At 42.4% G+C, this 27,810-nt stretch overlaps 1 long non-coding RNA gene across 1 annotated transcript; it reads left to right on the forward strand.

The window, feature by feature from the left end:
• Nucleotides 1-8,662: 8,662 nt before the first annotated feature.
• On the forward strand, nt 8,663-14,772 carry LOC134105272 (uncharacterized). The gene is made up of 3 exons (XR_009942480.1): nt 8,663-9,377; nt 14,088-14,159; nt 14,258-14,772. It is a non-coding gene; the product is annotated as an uncharacterized LOC134105272 (long non-coding RNA).
• The last annotated feature ends 13,038 nt before the right edge of the window (nt 14,773-27,810 follow it).

Genomic DNA, 27,810 nt, shown 5'->3' on the forward strand with positions numbered 1-27,810 from the left:
TGAAAAATTGCCTCCATTGCGCCCCCTGGAAGATTTTGACGAAGCCCCGCCCGCATCCTGTTTGACCGACAAGTCCGCTGATTTTTTACCAAATGTATTAAAGGGAGACTTAAAAAAGTCTCTGAGGAATTTTCTCTAAAACAAACAGCAAGGCAGTTATAATTTTTTTAGTGTGAATATTACCTGTATTTTTGGCGGAGAGTGACCAATCCTATTTCATTAGGGCCTGAGCCGACTGAAAGTCGGGCGAAAGCCCTATTGAAATTGCAAGAATTATTATTAGGGCCTGAGCCGACTGAAAGTCGGGCGAAAGCCCTATTGAAATTGCAAGAATTCTTCTTATTAGGGCCTGAGCCGACTGAAAGTCGGGCGAAAGCCCTATTGAAATTGCAAGAATTATTAGGGCCTGAGCCGACTGCAAGTCGGGCGAAAGCCCTATTGAAATTGCAAGAATTATTATTTTTCTTCGTTATTATTTCGCCACTTCGAACGCACTTTTGGGGACTTTATCATGTTCAAAAACTCTTGAATTTTTGCACGCGCATCAGAAGTGCGCAAAATTGACGTATGATTCGGGTCCCGCAATTAGAGGAGAGAAAAAAGAACTCTCTAGCGCCCCCCAAAGTGGCCGCAATGTTAATTTTTTTTTTTACTTTTACCGATCGACTTGGAACCTTTTCACACAGGTTCTCTTGGATGTGCTGTACACAAAAAAAATTATGGTATGCAAATGCGCCTACCGTTTTATGGCCGCCATTTTGAATTTTGTGAAAAACACGTTTTTGCGAACTCCTCCCAGACGCTTGGTCCGATTCTTACGAAATCTTCGGCAAAATGATCGTTGGCTCGATGCGATCAAAAGTTATTGAAAGAATGTTGATATCTCATTTTTCAATAAAGTTATGGACCAATGAAGTTTGTAGGTATGTGTCCTGAAAGTTCAAAGGCCTATAACTTTTTTTTTTTCTAACCGTCATTTTCACCAAATTTTGAGGACATGTTCACAATGAGTCCTAGAACATCCCCAAATTTTCCCAGAATATTTGAACATTAGGGGGCGCTGTGGTGATTCTGTGTATTTTTGGCCATTTCCTTCAATTTTTGCATTTACAAACGAACGAACTCCTCCGAGAGTTTAAATCCGATCCATTTCAAAATCTGGCAACTGGTTCCTGATACCCTTGGGGTCAAAAGTTATTAAAATCAAGAGTTTTCATAAAACTACCTGGGCGTGAGCTTGCGTGCAGTTTGGACAATTTTGGAAGATTTTTTTCCAAAATGTAAAATGGTATAACTCCAAGGAACATTGATATTTCTGGCTATAAATGTATATTCATGATGCTTGTGTAGGCCTTTAAGTAATGCCATGCAGTGATTTTCGAAAAAGTATAGCGCCACCTATTGGCTTAGGTCAATGCAAAGTTTCTACATTTACATGTCCATTTCCTAGCCCTTTAATCTGATCAACTTCAAATCTGGGAATATAAGACGTAAGACTGTGACGATGGCTCACAGTGAGAATTGGGAGTTTTGGACCAACTTTGTTGCTGTGGCGACGACATATTCACATGAAAGTTCAAGCACATCTTCTGCGCCTCGGCAGACTCCAAAACTCTTGAAAACCTCTGTGAGTATCCTACGTGATGACCTTTACAGACCTGATGTGCAGTTTTGGATCAAAAGTGAAAAATTGCCTCCATTGCGCCCCCTGGAAGATTTTGACGAAGCCCCGCCCGCACCCTGTTTGACCGACAAGTCCGCTGATTTTTTACCAAATGTATTAAAGGGAGACTTAAAAAAGTCTCTGAGGAATTTTCTCTAAAACAAACAGGAAGGCAGTTATAATTTATTTAGTGTGACTATTCCCTGTATTTTTTGCAGAGAGCCTTATCAGGGACGTTTTCCTCCCAGATTCTCAAGTGGGCCTTTAGCTCTAAGCATTCTCCAACGTTTTTCCCGTGGGGATCTCGAGTTCGAGTCCCGTCCCAAACATCTCTTTTTTTTTTTTTTTTACTCTTTTTCCCGCGTCTCCGGCTGATCTAACGAACAAAATGAGTCAGTTTACTCTCCTTGCTGAGGTTATTGACTTTCTACACTTTAGAGGACGTTTGTCAAACTCATTTGAGTTTACTGTCGGCTGCGGTGTAGGATCAGCAGGAACGGAACTAACAGCTGACTGAAGGAAAGGCAGACGCGGGGCAGCTTGCAGTACGCTGTCCAGTGGCGGACTGGTCTGGACGGCGCAGCCGTTCGGCAGCGTGTCGCAAGTTTGACATATCTAAACTAGACAAATAACACGAACAGTTCAATATAATTACATTTTTAATTTAATTAATAAATAGACGTATTCTGCCCAGAGCGGAGCCACAGCTCGTAGTCTCGCGTGAGTTTATGCTGTTATTGCGAGAGTTCGCCAGCTCTAACGTAATGTATTTCTGTTCAAAGTAACCGCTATTCATGTTTTGCACTTTGTACATCGCCCCAACATAATAAATTAGACTCCTGATGTGACTTCAATTGTGTTTATTGAACAATGCTTCAAAATATAGTCCCCACAGATCGATTTCTCTGCCCTGACGCAATGTAGGTGAATTTCCTTTTTTTAGGTCACTTTTCGATTTTGTAATCACAACTCAGCACGTAGCTCCGTTGGTTAGCCACAGGACTTTCAATATTTTGACCCGGGTTCGCTTCCCGTTAGAGCCATCGTTTTTTTCTTCTTTTTAACTGCGAGTCCGGCCGACCGCCGCCCCACCACAACGTGCAAGGGGGCGAAGGCCCGTTCATCGCTGCTTGCAGCTTTAATTAGGGCCTGAGCCGACATCAAGTCGGGCGAAAGCCCTATTGAAATTGCAAGAATTTTTCTTTTTCTTTTTCTTATTATTTCGCCACTTCGAACGCACTTTTGGGGACTTTATCATGTTCAAAAACTCTTGAATTTTTGCACGCGCATCAGAAGTGCGCAAAATTGACGTATGATTCGGGTCCCGCAATTAGAGGAGAGAAAAAAGAACTCTCTAGCGCCCCCCAAAGTGGCCGCAATGTTAATTTTTTTTTTTACTTTTACCGATCGACTTGGAACCTTTTCACACAGGTTCTCTTGGATGTGCTGTACACAAAAAAAATTATGGTGTGCAAATGCGCCTACCGTTTTATGGCCGCCATTTTGAATTTTGTGAAAAACACGTTTTTGCGAACTCCTCCCAGACGCTTGGTCCGATTCTTACGAAATCTTCGGCAAAATGATCGTTGGCTCGATGCGATCAAAAGTTATTGAAAGAATGTTGATATCTCATTTTTCAATAAAGTTATGGACCAATGAAGTTTGTAGGTTTGTGTCCTGAAAGTTCAAAGGCCTATAACTTTTTTTTTTCCAACCCCCATTTTCACCAAATTTTGAGGACATGTTCACATTGAGTCCTAGAACATCCCCAAATTTTCCCAGAATATTTGAACATTAGGGGGCGCTGTGGTGATTCTGTGTATTTTTGGCAATTTCCTTCAATTTTTGCATTTACAAACGAACGAACTCCTCCGAGAGTTTAAATCCGATCCATTTCAAAATTTGGCAACTGGTTCCTGACACCCTTGGGGTCAAAAGTTATTAAAATCAAGAGTTTTCATAAAACTACCTGGGCGTGAGCTTGCGTGCAGTTTGGACAATTTTGGAAGATTTTTTTCCAAAATGTAAAATGGTATAACTCCAAGGAACATTGATATTTCTGGCTATAAATGTATATTCATGATGCTTGTGTAGGCCTTTAAGTAATGCCATGCAGTGATTTTCGAAAAAGTATAGCGCCACCTATTGGCTTAGGTCAATGCAAAGTTTCTACATTTACATGTCCATTTCCTAGCCCTTTAATCTGATCAACTTCAAATCTGGGAATATAAGACGTAAGACTGTGACGATGGCTCACAGTGAGAATTGGGAGTTTTGGACCAACTTTGTGGCTGTGACGACGCTATCTCCGCATGAAAGTTCAAGCACATCTTCTGAGCCTCGGCACACTCCAAAACTCTTGAAAACCTCTGTGAGTATTCTACGTGATGACCTTTACAGACCTGATGTGCAGTTTTGGATCAAAAGTGAAAAATTGCCTCCATTGCGCCCCCTGGAAGATTTTGACGAAGCCCCGCCCGCACCCTGTTTGACCGACAAGTCCGCTGATTTTTTACCAAATTTATTAAAGGGAGACTTAAAAAAGTCTCTGAGGAATTTTCTCTATAACAAACAGGAAGGCAGTTATAATTTTTTTAGTGTGAATATTACCTGTATTTTTGGCGGAGAGTGACCAATCCTATTTCATTGAGTTTTCGAATTCTCAATTCCATCTGAAAGAATAGCTCAGTGAGTAAGGTGTTGGCCCCCCGATGCTATGGTCGTGGGATCGACTCCCGACGAAATCATTTTTTTTCCCTCCTCTTTTTAAACGCGTGTCGTCTGATCTAACGAACAAAATGATTCAGTTTACGCTCCTTGCTGATGTGTTTGACTTAAATAACTACACTTAAGAGCAGGTTTGTGAAAATCGTTTCAGTTTAAGGACAGAAGCTGCTCCGTGGCACATGAACAGAATCAAACAGCAGACTGAGGCACTCAGCTGGCGGACCGGGCAGCTGGTGGCGAGTAACGACACATCTAACCTGGACAAATAACACGGACAGTATAATATATTTACATCTGGATTTAAATAGACGTATTCTGCAACATACGTCATGGTGATGTTACTAGAGAAAATGGTGCGGCCCCTTTAAGAGCTACACGCACGGGCTACGGAGGGGGAGAGCGCATGAGGAAGTTGTGTTGTTGTTGTGATGACGGAGTGGATGTAGCGGCCGGAGAATTGTCTGTACTGTAACTGTGTTACTCAGTGTTAGATTAATAAATCCTCAAAGAAAGTAAAGCGGACTTTTATTCACCAACCCCGGGACGAAGGGAATTAACCCCAAAGTTTACTTAGCCGACAGTACTTTGGCCCTGGAGCAGACAACAACGCCTCCCCCTGCAAACTCCGACTACGGTCAGAGACGGACCGGCAGGAAAGGTGAACACAAGGCTAACGAAGTTAATTGTCAACATTAATGTGCCTGTCATGGTATGAGGCCAGACGTGAGTTGTGTTCTACATTCAAGAGGGTTTTTATTTAGCACTGAACAATAACGACCAGCATACGTCTTTTAGCTAAGCTAACTACGGTAGCTTCACGGGGATAAAAGACCCCTCTTCACTCTATCAGCGCCACTTTGTTTACGTTTCCGTGTGCCCTAAATAACTTGGCCCGATTGAATCACTTTATTTACACACTTTGAGTAGAACCGTGCTCGCAGCAGCTAACTTAACTACTTTGTTGTTTAACTTCATTGTCTATAATCTGCCCGCAGCGTGCAGCCGGGCGCAGCTAAATGACACGTAATGTATTGTGCGTCTTCAATGCTTTTCAATATGTTATATATTTATTGCCTTCACAATGAGCATGAATCTAACATTAAATGATATGATTAATATGCCCCTCATTCCAAAGAAATAATATACACACGTCAAGCTCATTATGGAGTTGAAACAAAAATTACTAAACTGTAAACAGTTAATATAAGAGAAAAAAATATTGTAATCAAGATAAATGTTTTCAAAATGTGTGATTAACTAGTTAATTGTCTATAATCTGTTGACAGCCATAATCGTATTCTGATAATACACGTTGGTGCTCAAATATTTTCAGATGGCCCGTGCAAAGTCATGCCACCAGTCTGAGGACATCACTGGGAATGGCACATGGGACACGTGGCTTTCAACTCCAGCGAGGTGGGAAAGCATTTCTTTATGTATATTTTGTTCTGTCTGCATAATTGTAAAAGACTTCTTCCCGCATTCGTACAACAGCATTCCATATCGTGTGACTGTCGATGGATGTAATAATTTGGCCTTCTTTTTTTCTTCCACCACACGGCACGGGTGGGCTTCACCGCGGGCAATCGTGGCAAAGACCCAAGTCGACTGGACCACAGCCGAAAATGATCCTTCCAGAGAAGAAGTTATTTACTTCTACAACGAATGGAAGAGTTACAACTTCCAGATGACAGCTCGCCGCTCATCCTTCTGGGCAACTTGAACATCCGACAGAACTTATGTGACCTACTGCGTTTATTTTCTCCTTTAGCTCTCATTTAAGTATTAAAATTCGCTGTATTTTTGCAAGAGAGGCACCAATCCTATTTGAGTGACGTTTCGATTGTGAAATTGTATTGGACCATATAGGTCATCTGCAGAGCGTTGGCCCCTGGCGCAGTAAACCAGGGTTTGATTCTTGGCATGCACAAGACTCCTCATGTGACTTAAAATGAATCCAGAATGCAATATTTGTTCAGTATGCAAGGGCAGTGATTTATTTAGTCATGTTTGGTCATGTTTTGGTTTTTTTACATGACAATATGGTTTGGTACATGCTGAGTTAATGAATATACATTCTAAAGTGCAATGTCCATATGTGAATAAGAGTTGTATACGTTTATCATAGTCAACATGGTGTGGAAATATCCCTTATGTAGTTGGTCAGTGGGAACTATAGTAGGCCGTAATAACAGCTAAGGTAATTACAGGTGGATATTTCTGGGAATTAACCTTAAATGAGACTGCATTTATGATATCTAAGATATACAGGACAAGAAAAATGCACTGGATGTGTATATGTGTTGAATCAATTATACAGACGCAAACTGGAGAACGAGACAAGTGTTGCTGTGATACTTATTGTGGTCATCGTGCCCGAGACCCGTAACAATTACTCCGCAGGTCTTTTGCAGCGGGGCAACAGCCCGGCGTCGGTGGATTCCGTTCGCGAGGCCGCAGATTCAGGTTTGAATGGCAGCCCCGAGAGTGATTTGTTTAGTCTCTTTAGTCTTTTTTGACCCGCGAGCCCGGCCGACCGCCGCCCCACCCCGACGCGCGAGAATAGGCGAAGGCCCGTTCATCGCTGCTTGCAGCTTTAATTAGGGCCTGAGCCGACTGAAAGTCGGGCGAAAGCCCTATTGAAATTGCAAGAATTATTATTATTATTATTATTATTATTATTTCGCCACTTCGAACGCACTTTCGGGGACTTCATCATGTTCAAAAACTCTTGAATTTTTGCACGCGCATCAGAAGTGCGCAAAATTGACGTATGATTCGGGTCCCGCAATTAGAGGAGAAGAAAAAGAACTCTCTAGCGCCCCCCAAAGTGGCCGCAATGTTAATTTTTTTTTTTACTTTCACCGATCGACTTGGAACCTTTTCACACAGGTTCTCTTGGATGTGCTGTACACAAAAATAATTATGGTATGCAAATGCGCCTACCGTTTTATGGCCGCCATTTTGAATTTTGTGAAAAACACGTTTTTGCGAACTCCTCCCAGACGCTTGATCCGATTCTTACGAAATCTTCGGCAAAATGATCGTTGGCTCGATGCGATCAAAAGTTATTGAAAGAATGTTGATATCTCATTTTTCAATAAAGTTATGGACCAATGAAGTTTGTAGGTTTGTGTCCTGAAAGTTCAAAGTCCTATAACTTTTTTTTTTCCAACCCCCATTTTCACCAAATTTTGAGGACATGTTCACAATGAGTCCTAGAACATCGCCAAATTTTCCCAGAATATTTGAACATTAGGGGGCGCTGTAGTGATTCTGTGTATTTTTGGCCATTTCCTTCAATTTTTGCATTTACAAACGAACGAACTCCTCCGAGAGTTTAAATCCGATCCATTTAAAAATCTGGCAACTGGTTCCTGACACCCTTGGGGTCAAAAGTTATTAAAATCAAGAGTTTTCATAAAACTACCTGGGCGTGAGCTTGCGTGCAGTTTGGACAATTTTGGAAGATTTTTTTCCAAAATGTAAAATGGTATAACTCCAAGGAACATTGATATTTCTGGCTATAAATGTATATTCATGATGCTTGTGTAGGCCTTTAAGTAATGCCATGCAGTGATTTTCGAAAAAGTATAGCGCCACCTATTGGCTTAGGTCAATGCAAAGTTTCTACATTTACATGTCCATTTCCTAGCCCTTTAATCCCATCAACTTCAAATCTGGGAATATAAGACGTAAGACTGTGACGATGGCTCACAGTGAGAATTGGGAGTTTTGGACCAACTTTGTGGCTGTGACGTCGCCATATTCGCATGAAAGTTCAAGCACATCTTCTGAGCCTCGGCACACTCCAAAACTCTTGAAAACCTCTGTGAGTATCCTACGTGATGACCTTTACAGACCTGATGTGCAGTTTTGGATCAAAAGTGAAAAATTGCCTCCATTGCGCCCCCTGGAAGATTTTGACGACGCCCCGCCCGCACCCTGTTTGACTGACAAGTCCGCTGATTTTTTACCAAATGTATTAAAGGGAGACTTAAAAAAGTCTCTGAGGAATTTTCTCTAAAACAAACAGGAAGGCAGTTATAATTTTTATAGTGTGAATATTACCTGTATTTTTGGCGGAGAGTGACCAATCCTATTTCAATGACTTTTCGAATTCTAAAATCCATCTGGAAGAATAGCTCAGTGAGTAAGGTGTTGGCCCCCCGACGCTATGGTCGTGGGATCGACTCCCGGCGAAATTATTTTTTTTTCTTCTTTTTTTAAACGTGTGTCCGGCTGATCTAACGGACAAAATGATTCAGTTTACTCTCCTTGCTGAGGTTATGGACTTTGTACACTTAAGAGCAGGTATGTCAAACTCGTTTCAGTTTAAGGCCAGAAACTGCTCCGTGGCCGCGCATACAGCTGACAGAAGAAGGTAAGGCTGATGCAGGACAGCTGGCTCACGGCGCAGCCGTTTGGCAGCGTGTCGCGGGTTTGACATATCTAACCTAGACAAATAACACGGACAGTTCAATATATTTACATCTGGATTTAAATACACGTATTCTGCAACATACGGGTGGAGATGCAAACACGTTTGGTGATGTAAATAGATGTTACGGGGAAATTTTAAGTTAAAGAACTTCATCACCCAGAATTCCCTATTCTTGGTTGACGGACATGCGCAGACTACGTGCGCACAGCCGCGCACGTAGTCTGCGCATGTTCCGGTTTTGTGTTGAACAGGCAAAGTATCACCGCTCCGTATTTTAAACTGCTAACTACACACCTATACTTCAGGAACTATTACTACTATGTGGATGTAAGCAAAGTGTTCTCATTCCCTCTTGGATGTGTGCAGCCAGTGAGGTACGTTTTGTTTAAGGGCTTGTTATATCTGCTCGACGGCACGGACAGCTAACTGGGATAGCGAGTGGAGCTAGCGGCTGCCGGATGGAGCAGCCAGTCAGCCAGCTTGCTAACTACACACCGGTGCTTACGTCCACATGTACTCAACGAAGTGGAAACGCCTTTGACGGTGAGTGATTACGTTTTCCTTGTGCGTTCTCCAGTCTCACCCAGCATACGTCTTTTAGCTAAGCTAACTACGGTAGCTTTACAGCGTCAAAAGACACCTCTTCACGCTATTAACGCCACTTTGTTTACGTTTCCGTGTGCCCTAAATAACTTGGCCCGATTGAATCACTTTATTTACACACTGAGTAGAACCGTGCTCGCAGCAGCTAACTAACTACTTTGTTGTTTAAAAGCGTCAGCTAAATGACACGTAATGTAATGTGCGTCTTCAATGCTTTTCAATATGTTATATATTCATTTCCTTCACAATGAGCATGAATCTAACATTAAATGATATGATTCATATGCCCCTCATTCCAATGAAATAATATACACACGTCAAGCTCATTATGGAGTTGAAACAACAAATTACTAAACTGTAAACAGTTAATATAAGAGAAAAAAATATTGTAATCAAGATAAATGTTTTTCAAAATGTGTGATTAACTAGTTAATTGTCTATAATCTGTTGACAGCCCTAATCGTATTCTGATAATACACCAAATACTACTGTAACTCTCTGCTGGCAGGTCTCCCTGCTGCCGCCATTCGACCACTGCAGCTCATCCAGAATGCAGCAGCTCGACTGGTCTTCAACCTTCCAAAATACTCCCACACCACTTCTCCGCTCTCTTCTTTGGATACGAGTGGCTGCCCGCATGCAGTTCAAAGCATTGGTACTGACGGACCACGCTGTGAATGGATCGGGAGCAGTCTACATCCGGGACATGGTGAAACCCTGCATCCCAACCCACGCACTCCGATCTGCATCTGGCAAGCTGCTTGTTCCTCCCTCACTGAGAGAAAAGCACTCGACGAGATGGCGACTCTTTGCTGTCCTGCTCCCAGATGGTGGAATGAGCTCTCTGATGACATCAGGACCGCAGAGAGCCTCTACATCTTCCGTCGAAAACTCAAGACACACCTTTTTAGACTCTACCTTGACTAAAACACTAGCAAACCGTAGCACTAACAAATGGTAGCACTTAAATTGTACTTATAATGCCACTTATCTTTAACATGTTTTGGGCGGTGATTTATTCAGTCATGTTTAGTCATATTTTGTTTTTTTTACTTGTCAATATGGTTTGGTACATGCCGAGTTAATCAATACACATTCTAAAGTGCAACGTCCATATGTGAATAAGAGTTGTATACGTTTATCATAGTCAACATGGTGTGGAAATATCCCTTATGTAGTTGGTCAATAGGAACTATAGTAGGCAGAAATAACAGCTAAGGTAATTACAGGTGGATATTTCTGGGAATTAACCTTGATTGAGACTGCATCTATGATATCTAAGATATACAGGACAAGAAAAATGCACTGGATGTGTATATGTGTTGAATCAATTATACAGACGCAAACTGGAGAACGAGACAAGTGTTGCTGTGATACTTATTGTGGTCATCGTGCCCGAGACCCGTAACAATTACTCCGCAGGTCTTTTGCAGCGGGGCAACAGCCCGGCGTCGGTGGATTCCGTTCGCGAGGCCGCAGATTCAGGTTTGAATGGAAGCCCCGAGAGTGATTTGTTTAGTCTCTTTAGTCTTTTTTGACCCGCGAGCCCGGCCGACCGCCGCCCCACCCCGACGTGCGAGAATAGGCGAAGGCCCGTTCATCGCTGCTTGCAGCTTTAATTAGGGCCTGAGCCGACTGAAAGTCGGGCGAAAGCCCTATTGAAATTGCAAGAATTATTATTATTATTATTTCGCCACTTCGAACGCACTTTTGGGGACTTCATCATGTTCAAAAACTCTTGAATTTTTGCACGCGCATCAGAAGTGCGCAAAATTGACGTATGATTGGGGTCCCGCAATTAGAGGAGAAAAAAAAGAACTCTCTAGCGCCCCCCAAAGTGGCCGCAATGTTAATTGATTTTTTTACTTTTACCGATCGACCTGGAACCTTTTCACACAGGTGCTCTTGGATGTGCTGTACACAAAAAAAATTATGGTATGCAAATGCGCCTACCGTTTTATGGCCGCCATTTTGAATTTTGTGAAAAACACGTTTTTGCGAACTCCTCCCAGACGCTTGATCCGATTCTTACGAAATCTTCGGCAAAATGATCGTTGGCTCGATGCGATCAAAAGTTATTGAAAGAATGTTGATATCTCATTTTTCAATAAAGTTATGGACCAATGAAATTTGTAGGTTTGTGTCCTGAAAGTTCAAAGTCCTATAACTTTTTTTTTTCCAACCCCCATTTTCACCAAATTTTGAGGACATGTTCACAATGAGTCCTAGAACATCCCCAAATTTTCCCAGAATATTTGAACATTAGGGGGCGCTGTAGTGATTCTGTGTATTTTTGGCCATTTCCTTCAATTTTTGCATTTACAAACGAACGAACTCCTCCGAGAGTTTAAATCCGATCCATTTAAAAATCTGGCAACTGGTTCCTGACAGCCTTGGGGTCAAAAGTTATTAAAATCAAGAGTTTTCATAAAACCACCTGGGCGTGAGCTTGCGTGCAGTTTGGACAATTTTGGACGATTTTTTTCCAAAATGTAAAATGGTATAACTCCAAGGAACATTGATATTTCTGGCTATAAATGTATATTCATGATGCTTGTGTAAGCCTTTAAGTAATGCCATGCAGTGATTTTCGAAAAAGTATAGCGCCACCTATTGGCTTAGGTCAATGCAAAGTTTGTACATTTACATGTCCATTTCCCAGCCCTTTAATCTGATCAACTTCAAATCTGGGAATATAAGACGTAAGACTGTGACGATGGCTCACAGTGAGAATTGGGAGTTTTGGACCAACTTTGTGGCTGTGACGTCGCCATATTCGCATGAAAGTTCAAGCACATCTTCTGAGCCTCGGCACACTCCAAAACTCTTGAAAACCTCTGTGAGTATCCTACGTGATGACCTTTACAGACCTGATGTGCAGTTTTGGATCAAAAGTGAAAAATTGCCTCCATTGCGCCCCCTGGAAGATTTTGACGAAGCCCCGCCCGCACCCTGTTTGACCGACAAGTCCGCTGATTTTTTACCAAATGTATTAAAGGGAGACTTAAAAAAGTCTCTGAGGAATTTTTTTTAAAACAAACAGGAAGGCAGTTATAATTTTTTTAGTGTGAATATTACCTGTATTTTTGGCGGAGAGTGACCAATCCTATTTGAGTGAGTTTTCGAATTCTCACATCCATCTGAAAGAATAGCTCAGTGAGTAAGGTGTTGGCCCCCCGATGCAATGGTCGTGAGATCGACTCCCGACGAAATCATACTTTTTTTTTTTTTCTTCTTTTTTTAAACGTGTGTCCGGCTGATCTAACGGACAAAATGATTCAGTTTACTCTCCTTGCTGAGGTTATTAAATAACTGTACACGTTAGAGCAGCTGTGTCACACTCGTTTCAGCCACATACGGCTGCTGGGCACAGCTGCCGTATGTGTGGAGCTGGCGTTGCAGCCCGGTACGGTCTGGACGGTGCAGCCGTTCGCCAGCGTGTCGCGAGTTTGACACATCTAACCTAGAAAAATAACACGGACAGTTCAATATATTTACATCTGAATTTAAATACACGTATTCTGCCACATACGGGTGGAGATGCAAACACGTTTTGGGATTTTACTAGATGTTACGGGGAACTGTTACGTTAAAGAACTCAATTACCCAGCAGTCTTTGTTGACGGACATGCGCAGAGTAGAGGGCGGCTCGTAGTGTCGCGTGAGTTAATGCTGTTATCGCGAGAGGTCGCCATTGAAGCCCCGGCGTTGAACAGCTGCAGCTCGTATCAAGTCCGTATTTTATATTTTAAACTGCTAGCTACACACCTATGCTTAAATCCAAACGGACTAAACCAAGTGGAAACGCTTTGGTAGGTGAGTGATGACTTTTTCCTTGTGCGTTCTTCAGTCTTACCCACTTAAATAGCGGGGATACTGTAAACATGCTAACACTAATTCGGTGCTATTAGCTGCTTAAGGGACGTCCCGTCACAAACATCTCTTTTTTTCCGCGTCTCCGGCTGATCTAACGAACAAAGTGGTTCAGATTACTCTATTTGCTGAGGTTATTGACTTAAATAACTACACTTTAGAGCAGATTTGTCACACTAATTTGAGTTTACTGCCGGCTGTGGCTGCTGTGCACTATTTAGCACAGCCCAGGGCAGCCTATGCTATGCTTGAAGAACATCAACTAGCATACGTATTTTGTTCCTGTAAAGCTAACTACGGTAGCTTCACGGGAATAAAAGACCCCTCTTCACGCTATTAGCGCCACTTTGTTTACGTTTCCGTGTGCCCTAAATAACTTGGCCCGATTGAATCACTTTATTTACACACTACTACTCGCAGCAGCTAACTAACTACTTTGTTGTTTAAAAGCGTCAGCTAAATGACACGTAATGTAATGTGCGTCTTCAATGCTTTTCAATGTTATATATTTATTTCCTTCACAATGAGCATGAATCTAACATTAAATGATATGATTAATATGCCCCTCATTCCAATGAAATAATATACACACGTCAAGCTCATTATGGAGTTGAAACAACAAATTACTAAACTGTAAACAGTTAATATAAGAGAAAAAAATATTGTTATCAAGATAAATGTTTTACAAAATGTGTGATTAACTAGTTAATTGTCTATAATCTGTTGACAGCCCTAATCGTATTCTGATAATACATGTTGGTGCTCAAATACTTTCAGATGCCACGTGCAAAGTCATGCCACCATCAATGGGAATGGCACATTGGACACGTGGCTTTCAACTCCAGCGAGGTGGGAAAGCATTTCTTTATGTATATTTTGTTCTGTCTGCATAATTGTAAAACACAGACACCCAACTAATTCTCTCCTTCCCCGACTCGGACACTCAGGTGGCGGCACGGATCTCTGCATGTCTGACTGACATCTCCCAGTGGATGTCCGCCCATCACCTGAAGATCAACCCCGACAAGACTGAACTACTTCTCTTCCCTGGAAAAAACTCGCCCACTCAGGACCTGACTGTTAACTTTGGCGAACACCGTTAACATCAGGAGAATACGACCCCTTCTCACTCAGAAGGCGGCGCAGGTACAGATTCAGGCTCTTGTCATCTCTCGCCTCGACTACTGTAACTCTCTGCTGGCGGGTCTCCCTGCTACCGCCATACGACCACTGCAGCTCATCCAGAATGCAGCAGCTCGACTGGTCTTCAACCTTCTGAAATACTCCCACACCACACCGCTTCTCCGTTCTCTTCATTGGTTACTAGTGGCTCCCCGCATCCAGTTCAAAGCATTGGTACTGACGTACCACGCTGTGAATGGATCGGGACCAGTCTACATCCGGGACATGGTTAAACCCTACATCCCAACCCACACACTCCGATCTGCATCTGCCACGCTGCTTGTTCCTCCCTCACTGAGAGAAAAGGACTCGACGAGATCGCGACTCTTTGCTGTCCTGGCTCCCAGATGGTGGAACGAGCTCTCTGATGACATCAGGACTGCAGAGAGCCTCTCCATCTTCCGTCGAAAACTCAAGACACACCTTTTTAGACTCTACCTTGACTAAAACACTAGCAAACCGTAGCACTAACAAATGGTAGCACTTAAATTGTACTTATAATGCCACTTATCTTTAACATGTTTTGGGCGGTGATTTATTCAGTCATGTTTAGTCATATTTTGTTTTTTTTACTTGTCAATATGGTTTGGTACATGCCGAGTTAATCAATACACATTCTAAAGTGCAACGTCCATATGTGAATAAGAGTTGTATACGTTTATCATAGTCAACATGGTGTGGAAATATCCCTTATGTAGTTGGTCAATAGGAACTATAGTAGGCAGAAATAACAGCTAAGGTAATTACAGGTGGATATTTCTGGGAATTAACCTTGATTGAGACTGCATCTATGATATCTAAGATATACAGGACAAGAAAAATGCACTGGATGTGTATATGTGTTGAATCAATTATACAGACGCAAACTGGAGAACGAGACAAGTGTTGCTGTGATACTTATTGTGGTCATCGTGCCCGAGACCCGTAACAATTACTCCGCAGGTCTTTTGCAGCGGGGCAACAGCCCGGCGTCGGTGGATTCCGTTCGCGAGGCCGCAGATTCAGGTTTGAATGGAAGCCCCGAGAGTGATTTGTTTAGTCTCTTTAGTCTTTTTTGACCCGCGAGCCCGGCCGACCGCCGCCCCACCCCGACGTGCGAGAATAGGCGAAGGCCCGTTCATCGCTGCTTGCAGCTTTAATTATTATTATTTCGCCACTTCGAACGCACTTTCGGGGACTTCATCATGTTCAAAAACTCTTGAATTTTTGCACGCGCATCAGAAGTGCGCAAAATTGACGTATGATTCGGGTCCCGCAATTAGAGGAGAAGAAAAAGAACTCTCTAGCGCCCCCCAAAGTGGCCGCAATGTTAATTTTTTTTTTTACTTTCACCGATCGACTTGGAACCTTTTCACACAGGTTCTCTTGGATGTGCTGTACACAAAAATAATTATGGTATGCAAATGCGCCTACCGTTTTATGGCCGCCATTTTGAATTTTGTGAAAAACACGTTTTTGCGAACTCCTCCCAGACGCTTGGTCCGATTCTTACGAAATCTTCGGCAAAATGATCGTTGGCTTGATGCGATCAAAAGTTATCGAAAGAATGTTGATATCTCATTTTTCAATAAAGTTATGGACCAATGAAGTTTGTAGGTTTGTGTCCTGAAAATTCAAAGGCCTATAACTTTTTTTTTTTCTAACCGTCATTTTCACCAAATTTTGAGGACATGTTCACAATGAGTCCTAGAACATCCCCAAATTTTCCCAGAATATTTGAACATTAGGGGGCGCTGTGGTGATTCTGTGTATTTTTGGCCATTTCCTTCAATTTTTGCATTTACAAACGAACAAACTCCTCCGAGAGTTTAAATCCGATCCATTTCAAAATCTGGCAACTGGTTCCTGACACCCTTGGGGTCAAAAGTTATTAAAATCAAGAGTTTTCATAAAACTACCTGGGCGTGAGCTTGCGTGCAGTTTGGACAATTTTTGAAGATTTTTTTCCAAAATGTAAAATGGTATAACTCCAAGGAACATTGATATTTCTGGCTATAAATGTATATTCATGATGCTTGTGTAGGCCTTTAAGTAATGCCATGCAGTGATTTTCGAAAAAGTATAGCGCCACCTATTGGCTTAGGTCAATGCAAAGTTTCTACATTTACATGTCCATTTCCTAGCCCTTTAATCTCATCAACTTCAAATCTGGGAATATAAGACGTAAGACTGTGACGATGGCTCACAGTGAGAATTGGGAGTTTTGGACCAACTTTGTGGCTGTGACGTCGCCATATTCGCATGAAAGTTCAAGCACATCTTCTGAGCCTCGGCACACTCCAAAACTCTTGAAAACCTCTGTGAGTATCCTACGTGATGACCTTTACAGACCTGATGTGCAGTTTTGGATCAAAAGTGAAAAATTGCCTCCATTGCGCCCCCTGGAAGATTTTGACGACGCCCCGCCCGCACCCTGTTTGACTGACAAGTCCGCTGATTTTTTACCAAATGTATTAAAGGGAGACTTAAAAAAGTCTCTGAGGAATTTTCTCTAAAACAAACAGGAAGGCAGTTATAATTTTTATAGTGTGAATATTACCTGTATTTTTGGCGGAGAGTGACCAATCCTATTTGAATGACTTTTCGAATTCTAAAATCCATCTGGAAGAATAGCTCAGTGAGTAAGGTGTTGGCCCCCCGACGCTATGGTCGTGGGATCGACTCCCGACGAAATTATTTTTTTTTCTTCTTTTTTTAAACGTGTGTCCGGCTGATCTAACGGACAAAATGATTCAGTTTACTCTCCTTGCTGAGGTTATGGACTTTGTACACTTAAGAGCAGGTATGTCAAACTCGTTTCAGTTTAAGGCCAGAAACTGCTCCGTGGCCGCGCATACAGCTGACAGAAGAAGGTAAGGCTGATGCAGGACAGCTGGCTCACGGCGCAGCCGTTCTGCAGCGTGTCGCGGGTTTGACATATCTAACCTAGACAAATAACACGGACAGTTCAATATATTTACATCTGGATTTAAATACACGTATTCTGCAACATACGGGTGGAGATGCAAACACGTTTGGTGATGTAAATAGATGTTACGGGGAAATTTTAAGTTAAAGAACTTCATCACCCAGAATTCCCTATTCTTGGTTGACGGACATGCGCAGACTACGTGCGCACAGCCGCGCACGTAGTCTGCGCATGTTCCGGTTTTGTGTTGAACAGGCACAGTATCACGCTGCGTATTTTAAACTGCTAACTACACACCTATACTTCAGGAACTATTACTACTATGTGGATGTAAGCAAAGTGTTCTCATTCCCTCTTGGATGTGTGCAGCCAGTGAGGTACGTTTTGTTTAAGGGCTAGTTATATCTGCTCGACGGCACGGACAGCTAACTGGGCTAGAGAGAGGAGCTAGCGATTGCCGGACGGGCCAGCCAGTCAGCCAGCTTGCTAACTACACACCGAGGCTTACGTGCACATGTACTCAACGAAGTGGAAACGCCTTTGACGGTGAGTGATTACGTTTTCCTTGTGCGTTCTCCAGTCTTACCCAGCATACGTCTTTTAGCTAAGCTAACTACGGTAGCTTTACAGCGTCAAAAGACACCTCTTCACGCTATTAACGCCACTTTGTTTACGTTTCCGTGTGCCCTAAATAACTTGGCCCGATTGAATCACTTTATTTACACACTGAGTAGAACCGTGCTCGCAGCAGCTAACTAACTACTTTGTTGTTTAAAAGCGTCAGCTAAATGACACGTAATGTAATGTGCGTCTTCAATGCTTTTCAATATGTTATATATTCATTTCCTTCACAATGAGCATGAATCTAACATTAAATGATATGATTCATATGCCCCTCATTCCAATGAAATAATATACACACGTCAAGCTCATTATGGAGTTGAAACAACAAATTACTAAACTGTAAACAGTTAATATAAGAGAAAAAAATATTGTAATCAAGATAAATGTTTTTCAAAATGTGTGATTAACTAGTTAATTGTCTATAATCTGTTGACAGCCCTAATCGTATTCTGATAATACACCAAATACTACTGTAACTCTCTGCTGGCAGGTCTCCCTGCTGCCGCCATTCGACCACTGCAGCTCATCCAGAATGCAGCAGCTCGACTGGTCTTCAACCTTCCAAAATACTCCCACACCACTTCTCCGCTCTCTTCTTTGGATACGAGTGGCTGCCCGCATGCAGTTCAAAGCATTGGTACTGACGGACCACGCTGTGAATGGATCGGGACCAGTCTACATCCGGGACATGGTGAAACCCTGCATCCCAACCCACGCACTCCGATCTGCATCTGGCAAGCTGCTTGTTCCTCCCTCACTGAGAGAAAAGCACTCGACGAGATGGCGACTCTTTGCTGTCCTGCTCCCAGATGGTGGAATGAGCTCTCTGATGACATCAGGACCGCAGAGAGCCTCTACATCTTCCGTCGAAAACTCAAGACACACCTTTTTAGACTCTACCTTGACTAAAACACTAGCAAACCGTAGCACTAACAAATGGTAGCACTTAAATTGTACTTATAATGCCACTTATCTTTAACATGTTTTGGGCGGTGATTTATTCAGTCATGTTTAGTCATATTTTGTTTTTTTTACTTGTCAATATGGTTTGGTACATGCCGAGTTAATCAATACACATTCTAAAGTGCAACGTCCATATGTGAATAAGAGTTGTATACGTTTATCATAGTCAACATGGTGTGGAAATATCCCTTATGTAGTTGGTCAATAGGAACTATAGTAGGCAGAAATAACAGCTAAGGGAATTACAGGTGGATATTTCTGGGAATTAACCTTGATTGAGACTGCATCTATGATATCTAAGATATACAGGACAAGAAAAATGCACTGGATGTGTATATGTGTTGAATCAATTATACAGACGCAAACTGGAGAACGAGACAAGTGTTGCTGTGATACTTATTGTGGTCATCGTGCCCGAGACCCGTAACAATTACTCCGCAGGTCTTTTGCAGCGGGGCAACAGCCCGGCGTCGGTGGATTCCGTTCGCGAGGCCGCAGATTCAGGTTTGAATGGAAGCCCCGAGAGTGATTTGTTTAGTCTCTTTAGTCTTTTTTGACCCGCGAGCCCGGCCGACCGCCGCCCCACCCCGACGTGCGAGAATAGGCGAAGGCCCGTTCATCGCTGCTTGCAGCTTTAATTAGGGCCTGAGCCGACTGAAAGTCGGGCGAAAGCCCTATTGAAATTGCAAGAATTATTATTAGGGCCTGAGCCGACTGAAAGTCGGGCGAAAGCCCTATTGAAATTGCAAGAATTTTTCTTTTTCTTTTTCTTATTATTTCGCCACTTCGAACGCACTTTTGGGGACTTTATCATGTTCAAAAACTCTTGAATTTTTGCACGCGCATCAGAAGTGCGCAAAATTGACGTATGATTCGGGTCCCGCAATTAGAGGAGAGAAAAAAGAACTCTCTAGCGCCCCCCAAAGTGGCCGCAATGTTAATTTTTTTTTTTACTTTTACCGATCGACTTGGAACCTTTTCACACAGGTTCTCTTGGATGTGCTGTACACAAAAAAAATTATGGTATGCAAATGCGCCTACCGTTTTATGGCCGCCATTTTGAATTTTGTGAAAAACACGTTTTTGCGAACTCCTCCCAGACGCTTGGTCCGATTCTTACGAAATCTTCGGCAAAATGATCGTTGGCTCGATGCGATCAAAAGTTATTGAAAGAATGTTGATATCTCATTTTTCAATAAAGTTATGGACCAATGAAGTTTGTAGGTTTGTGTCCTGAAAGTTCAAAGGCCTATAACTTTTTTTTTTCCAACCCCCATTTTCACCAAATTTTGAGGACATGTTCACATTGAGTCCTAGAACATCCCCAAATTTTCCCAGAATATTTGAACATTAGGGGGCGCTGTGGTGATTCTGTGTATTTTTGGCAATTTCCTTCAATTTTTGCATTTACAAACGAACGAACTCCTCCGAGAGTTTAAATCCGATCCATTTCAAAATCTGGCAACTGGTTCCTGACACCCTTGGGGTCAAAAGTTATTAAAATCAAGAGTTTTCATAAAACTACCTGGGCGTGAGCTTGCGTGCAGTTTGGACAATTTTGGAAGATTTTTTTCCAAAATGTAAAATGGTATAACTCCAAGGAACATTGATATTTCTGGCTAGAAATGTATATTCATGATGCTTGTGTAGGCCTTTAAGTAATGCCATGCAGTGATTTTCGAAAAAGTATAGCGCCACCTATTGGCTTAGGTCAATGCAAAGTTTCTACATTTACATGTCCATTTCCTAGCCCTTTAATCTGATCAACTTCAAATCTGGGAATATAAGACGTAAGACTGTGACGATGGCTCACAGTGAGAATTGGGAGTTTTGGACCAACTTTGTGGCTGTGACGTCGCCATATTCGCATGAAAGTTCAAGCACATCTTCTGAGCCTCGGCACACTCCAAAACTCTTGAAAACCTCTGTGAGTATCCTACGTGATGACCTTTACAGACCTGATGTGCAGTTTTGGATCAAAAGTGAACAATTGCCTCCATTGCGCCCCCTGGAAGATTTTGACGAAGCCCCGCCCGCATCCTGTTTGACCGACAAGTCCGCTGATTTTTTACCAAATGTATTAAAGGGAGACTTAAAAAAGTCTCTGAGGAATTTTCTCTAAAACAAACAGGAAGGCAGTTATAATTTTTTTAGTGTGAATATTTCCTGTATTTTTGGCGGAGAGTGACCAATCCTATTTCAGTGAGTTTTCGAATTCTCAAATCCATCTGAAAGAATAGCTCAGTGAGTAAGGTGTTGGCCCCCCGATGCTATGGTCGTGGGATCGGCTCCCGACGAAATTATTTTTTTTTCCTCCTCTTTTTAAACGCGTGTCGTCTGATCTAACGAACAAAATGATTCAGTTTACGCTCCTTGCTGATGTGTTTGACTTAAACAACTACACTTAAGAGCAGGTTTGTGAAAATCGTTTCAGTTTAAGGACAGAAGCTGCTCCGTGGCACATGAACAGAATGAAACAGCAGACTGAGGCACTCAGCTGGCGGACCGGGCAGCTGGTTGCGAGTTACGACACATCTAACCTGGACAAATAACACGGACAGTTCAATATATTTACATCTGGATTTAAATAGACGTATTCTGCAACATACGTCATGGTGATGTTACTAGAGAAAATGGTGCGGCCCCTTTAAGAGCTACACGCACGGGCTACGGAGGGGGAGAGCGCATGAGGAAGTTGTGTTGTTGTTGTGATGACGGAGTGGATGTAGCGGCCGGAGAATTGTCTGTACTGTAACTTTGTTACTCAGTGTTAGATTAATAAATCCTCAAAGAAAGTAAAGCGGACTTTTATTCACCAACCCCGGGACGAAGGGAATTAACCCCAAAGTTTACTTAGCCGACAGTACTTTGGCCCTGGAGCAGACAGCAACGCCTCCCCCTGCAAACTCCGACTACGGTCAGAGACGGACCGGCAGGAAAGGTGAACACAAGGCTAACGAAGTTAATTGTCAACATTAATGTGCCTGTCATGGTATGAGGCCAGACGTGAGTTGTGTTCTACATTCAAGAGGGTTTTTATTTAGCACTGAACAATAACAACCAGCATACGTCTTTTAGCTAAGCTAACTACGGTAGCTTCACGGGGATAAAAGACCCCTCTTCACTCTATCAGCGCCACTTTGTTTACGTTTCCGTGTGCCCTAAATAACTTGGCCCGATTGAATCACTTTATTTACACACTTTGAGTAGAACCGTGCTCGCAGCAGCTAACTTAACTACTTTGTTGTTTAACTTCATTGTCTATAATCTATAATCGCAGCTAAATGACACGTAATGTATTGTGCGTCTTCAATGCTTTTCAATATGTTATATATTTATTGCCTTCACAATGAGCATGAATCTAACATTAAATGATATGATTAATATGCCCCTCATTCCAAAGAAATAATATACACACGTCAAGCTCATTATGGAGTTGAAACAACAAATTACTAAACTGTAAACAGTTAATATAAGAGAAAAAAATATTGTAATCAAGATAAATGTTTTCAAAACGTGTGATTAACTAGTTAATTGTCTATAATCTGTTGACAGCCATAATCGTATTCTGATAATACACGTTGGTGCTCAAATATTTTCAGATGGCCCGTGCAAAGTCATGCCACCAGTCTGAGGACATCACTGGGAATGGCACATGGGACACGTGGCTTTCAACTCCAGCGAGGTGGGAAAGCATTTCTTCATGTATATTTTGTTCTGTCTGCATAATTGTAAAAGACTTCTTCCCGCATTCGTACAACAGCATTCCATATCGTGTGACTGTCGATGGATGTAATAATTTGGCCTTCTTTTTTTCTTCCACCACACGGCACGGGTGGGCTTCACCGCGGGCAATCGTGGCAAAGACCCAAGTCGACTGGACCACAGCGGAAAATGATCCTTCCAGAGAAGAAGTTATTTACTTCTACAACGAATGGAAGAGTTACAACTTCCAGATGACAGCTCGCCGCTCATCCTTCTGGGCAACTTGAACATCCGACAGAACTTATGTGACCTACTGCGTTTATTTTCTCCTTTAGCTCTCATTTAAGTATTAAAATTCGCTGTATTTTTGCAAGAGAGGCACCAATCCTATTTGAGTGACGTTTCGATTGTGAAATTGTATTGGACCATATAGGTCATCTGCAGAGCGTTGGCCCCTGGCGCAGTAAACCAGGGTTTGATTCTTGGCATGCACAAGACTCCTCATGTGACTTTAAATGAATCCAGAATGCAATATTTGTTCAGTATGCAACGGCAGTGATTTATTTAGTCATGTTTGGTCATGTTTTGGTTTTTTTACATGACAATATGGTTTGGTACATGCTGAGTTAATGAATATACATTCTAAAGTGCAATGTCCATATGTGAATAAGAGTTGTATACGTTTATCATAGTCAACATGGTGTGGAAATATCCCTTATGTAGTTGGTCAATGGGAACTATAGTAGGCCGTAATAACAGCTAAGGTAATTACAGGTGGATATTTCTGGGAATTAACCTTAAATGAGACTGCATTTATGATATCTAAGATATACAGGACAAGAAAAATGCACTGGATGTGTATATGTGTTGAATCAATTATACAGACGCAAACTGGAGAACGAGACAAGTGTTGCTGTGATACTTATTGTGGTCATCGTGCCCGAGACCCGTAACAATTACTCTGCAGGTCTCTTGCAGCTCGGCAACAGCCTGGTGTCGGTGGATTCCGTTCGCGAGGCCGCAGATTCAGGTTTGAATGGCAGCCCCGAGAGTGATTTGTTTAGTCTCTTTAGTCTTTTTTGACCCGCGAGCCCGGCCGACCGCCGCCCCACCCCGACGTGCGAGAATAGGCGAAGGCCCGTTCATCGCTGCTTGCAGCTTTAATTAGGGCCTGAGCCGACTGCAAGTCGGGCGAAAGCCCTATTGAAATTGCAAGAATTTTTCTTTTTCTTTTTCTTATTATTTCGCCACTTCGAACGCACTTTTGGGGACTTTATCATGTTCAAAAACTCTTGAATTTTTGCACGCGCATCAGAAGTGCGCAAAATTGACGTATGATTCGGGTCCCGCAATTAGAGGAGAGAAAAAAGAACTCTCTAGCGCCCCCCAAAGTGGCCGCAATGTTAATTTTTTTTTTTACTTTTACCGATCGACTTGGAACCTTTTCACACAGGTTCTCTTGGATGTGCTGTACACAAAAAAAATTATGATATGCAAATGCGCCTACCGTTTTATGGCCGCCATTTTGAATTTTGTGAAAAACACGTTTTTGCGAACTCCTCCCAGACGCTTGGTCCGATTCTTACGAAATCTTCGGCAAAATGATCGTTGGCTCGATGCGATCAAAAGTTATTGAAAGAATGTTGATATCTCATTTTTCAATAAAGTTATGGACCAATGAAGTTTGTAGGTTTGTGTCCTGAAAGTTCAAAGGCCTATAACTTTTTTTTTTCCAACCCCCATTTTCACCAAATTTTGAGGACATGTTCACAATGAGTCCTAGAACATCCCCAAATTTTCCCAGAATATTTGAACATTAGGGGGCGCTGTGGTGATTCTGTGTATTTTTGGCCATTTCCTTCAATTTTTGCATTTACAAACGAACGAACTCCTCCGAGAGTTTAAATCCGATCCATTTCAAAATCTGGCAACTGGTTCCTGACACCCTTGGGGTCAAAAGTTATTAAAATCAAGAGTTTTCATAAAACTACCTGGGCGTGAGCTTGCGTGCAGTTTGGACAATTTTGGAAGATTTTTTCCCAAAATGTAAAATGGTATAACTCCAAGGAACATTGATATTTCTGGCTATAAATGTATATTCATGATGCTTGTGTAGGCCTTTAAGTAATGCCATGCAGTGATTTTCGAAAAAGTATAGCGCCACCTATTGGCTTAGGTCAATGCAAAGTTTGTACATTTACATGTCCATTTCCTAGCCCTTTAATCTGATCAACTTCAAATCTGGGAATATAAGACGTAAGACTGTGACGATGGCTCACAGTGAGAATTGGGAGTTTTGGACCAACTTTGTTGCTGTGGCGACGACATATTCGCATGAAAGTTCAAGCACATCTTCTGAGCCTCGGCACACTCCAAAACTCTTGAAAACCTCTGTGAGTATCCTACGTGATGACCTTTACAGACCTGATGTGCAGTTTTGGATCAAAAGTGAAAAATTGCCTCCATTGCGCCCCCTGGAAGATTTTGACGAAGCCCCGCCCGCACCCTGTTTGACCGACAAGTCCGCTGATTTTTTACCAAATGTATTAAAGGGAGACTTAAAAAAGTCTCTGAGGAATTTTCTCTAAAACAAACAGGAAGGCAGTTATAATTTTTTTAGTGTGAATATTACCTGTATTTTTGGCGGAGAGTGACCAATCCTATTTCAGTGAGTTTTCGAATTCTCAAAGCCATCAGAGGGTTTAGCTCTCCTGGTAAGAGACCGCCCCCCGATCCTATGGTCGTGAGATCGAGTCCCGACGAAATCATACTTTTTTTTTTGTTACTTCTTTTTTTAAACGCGTGTCCGGCTGATCTAACGGACAAAATGATTCAGGTAACTCTCCTTGCTGAGGTTTTTAAATAACTGTACACTTAGAGCAGCTGTGTCACACTCGTTTCAGCCACATACGGCTGCTGGGCACAGCTGCCGTATGTGTGGAGCTGGAGGGGGAGACGTGAGTGACCTGGCGTTTGCCAGCTCTAACGTAATGTATTTCTGTTCAAAGTAACCGCTATTCATGTTTTGCACTTTGTACATCGCCCTTTCTTAATTAATTAGACTCCTGATGTGACTTCAATTGTGTTTATTGAACAATGCTGCAAAATATAGTCCCCAAAGATCGCACTCTCCGCCATTTTGTATTGCGTAATCACAGTGAGCTGGTGGCTCCGTTGGGAAGCAACATACGGGTGGAGATGCAAACACGTTTTGTGATATTACGGGTTACTGTTAAGCAGTGGCGGCTGGTGATGGAAAAAGTAGGGGGGGCTGAGGGAGATTTCTGCCGTTTATTTATTACATTAACACCAAAGTAACGACTTAAAAACAAATAGCATCTAATGTAATTATTAAACTATGAATTTAGAATGTCCTTGTAGATTTCAAATATTGTTCTTTCAAAGACAAGGTCATACCAAGTCATACACATCATATTAGGAAACCAAGTCATACAAGGTGAACTTATAATTGCTGTAATTTGCGTCAATATTCAATATACACAAAGAGGCAAATAGTCGCTGTTATTACATGGAGTAACCACTAGATGAAGAAGACTGTGCATTACCAATTGTAATGGTGAGCAAGTCAATAAAAATTATTTACATTGTCTCCAGTGTTCACATAAATCGTACAGCAAACCACCTCTAAGACAGACACACAAAAAAAACATAAAACTCCTCCAGAGACACAACAGCATCTCCTCTGCTCCTCCAGGGACACAACAGCATCTCCTCTGCACCTCCAGGGACACAACAGCATCTCCTCTGCTCCTCCAGAGACACAACAGCATCTCCTCTGCTCCTCCAGGGACACAACAGCATCTCTGGAGGAGCAGAGGAGATGCTGAGTGCCTGGAGGAGCAGAGGAGATGCTGAGTGCTTGGAGGAGCAGATAAGATGCTGAGTGCTTGGAGGAGCAGATGAGATGGTGAGTGCTTGGAGGAGCAGATGAGATGAAATGTTTCATGTCCTGAACACCGTTTTCACACCAGACTCGATCGGTCGCTGCGGTTTTAAAAAGCAAACAAGGGAAGCAAAACAGCGAGTTAGTTACTCCACAGCCGGTTAGCCACGGCTTCCTAGTGTACCATGTCCGCGAAAAGCCTCTAGTGTACGACGCTTCCTTGTCTTTCACCTGCTGTCTGATGTTAATTTGTGGCTGGTCCGGTCCCATTTCTTTTATTTTTTGTTTTTCAGCCAGTGGTCTTCTTTCAAACGGAGTTTGAAGAAGAGATTGCACGGTCAATATGGTGTGGAAATATCTCATGTAGTTGGTCAATTGGAACTATATTAGGCAGTAATAACAGCTATGGTTTTTATCTTAAAACAAAAAAGGATAACTCTGTTGGACAACTACTCAATTGTCTTGACGACATATAGGCCTGGATGGCTTGGAACTTTTTTAATTTTAATGACTTGGGTCAATGCAAAGTTTCTACATGGCTTAACTGATTCAAACTGAACTTACCAATATATTAAGCCCTGGAGGAAGAGTGTATCTTAGTCAATGTATTATTAATTATTTCATTCAGCAAAGCTCTCTTCAGGAAGACAGCCACTTCGTCATCCAGCGGGTTTGGTTAAAAAGTTAACATATCTTGATGGAGCAAAAGAGGTGGGGTTAGCTGTCGTCCTTCTACCTCGACTAAACCAAGGTGTGAATTAACCTTGATTGAGACTGCGTCTATAAGATATACAGGACAAGAAAAATGCACTGGATGTAAACTGTACGTGTGTTGAATCAATTATACGGACGCAAACTGGAGAACGAGACGAGCGTTTGCTGTGATTCTTGCGCTTCAGACTCTACCTTTATTTTACAGGAATGCATCTTTTTGTTATCGTGGTCATCGTGCCCGAGACCCGTAATGATTACTCTGCAGGTCTTTTGCAGCGGGGCAACAGCCCGGCGTCGGTGGATTCCGTTCGCGAGGCCGCAGATTCGGGTTTGAATGGCAGCCCCGAGAATGATTTGTTTAGTCTCTTTAGTCTTTTTTGACCCGCGAGCCCGGCCGACCGCCGCCCCACCCCGACGTGCGAGAATAGGCGAAGGCCCGTTCATCGCTGCTTGCAGCTTTAATTAGGGCCTGAGCCGACTGCAAGTCGGGCGAAAGCCCT

Source organism: Pungitius pungitius, chromosome 15 (genome assembly GCF_949316345.1).
Source record: "Pungitius pungitius chromosome 15, fPunPun2.1, whole genome shotgun sequence".
Lineage (NCBI taxonomy): Eukaryota > Metazoa > Chordata > Actinopteri > Perciformes > Gasterosteidae > Pungitius > Pungitius pungitius.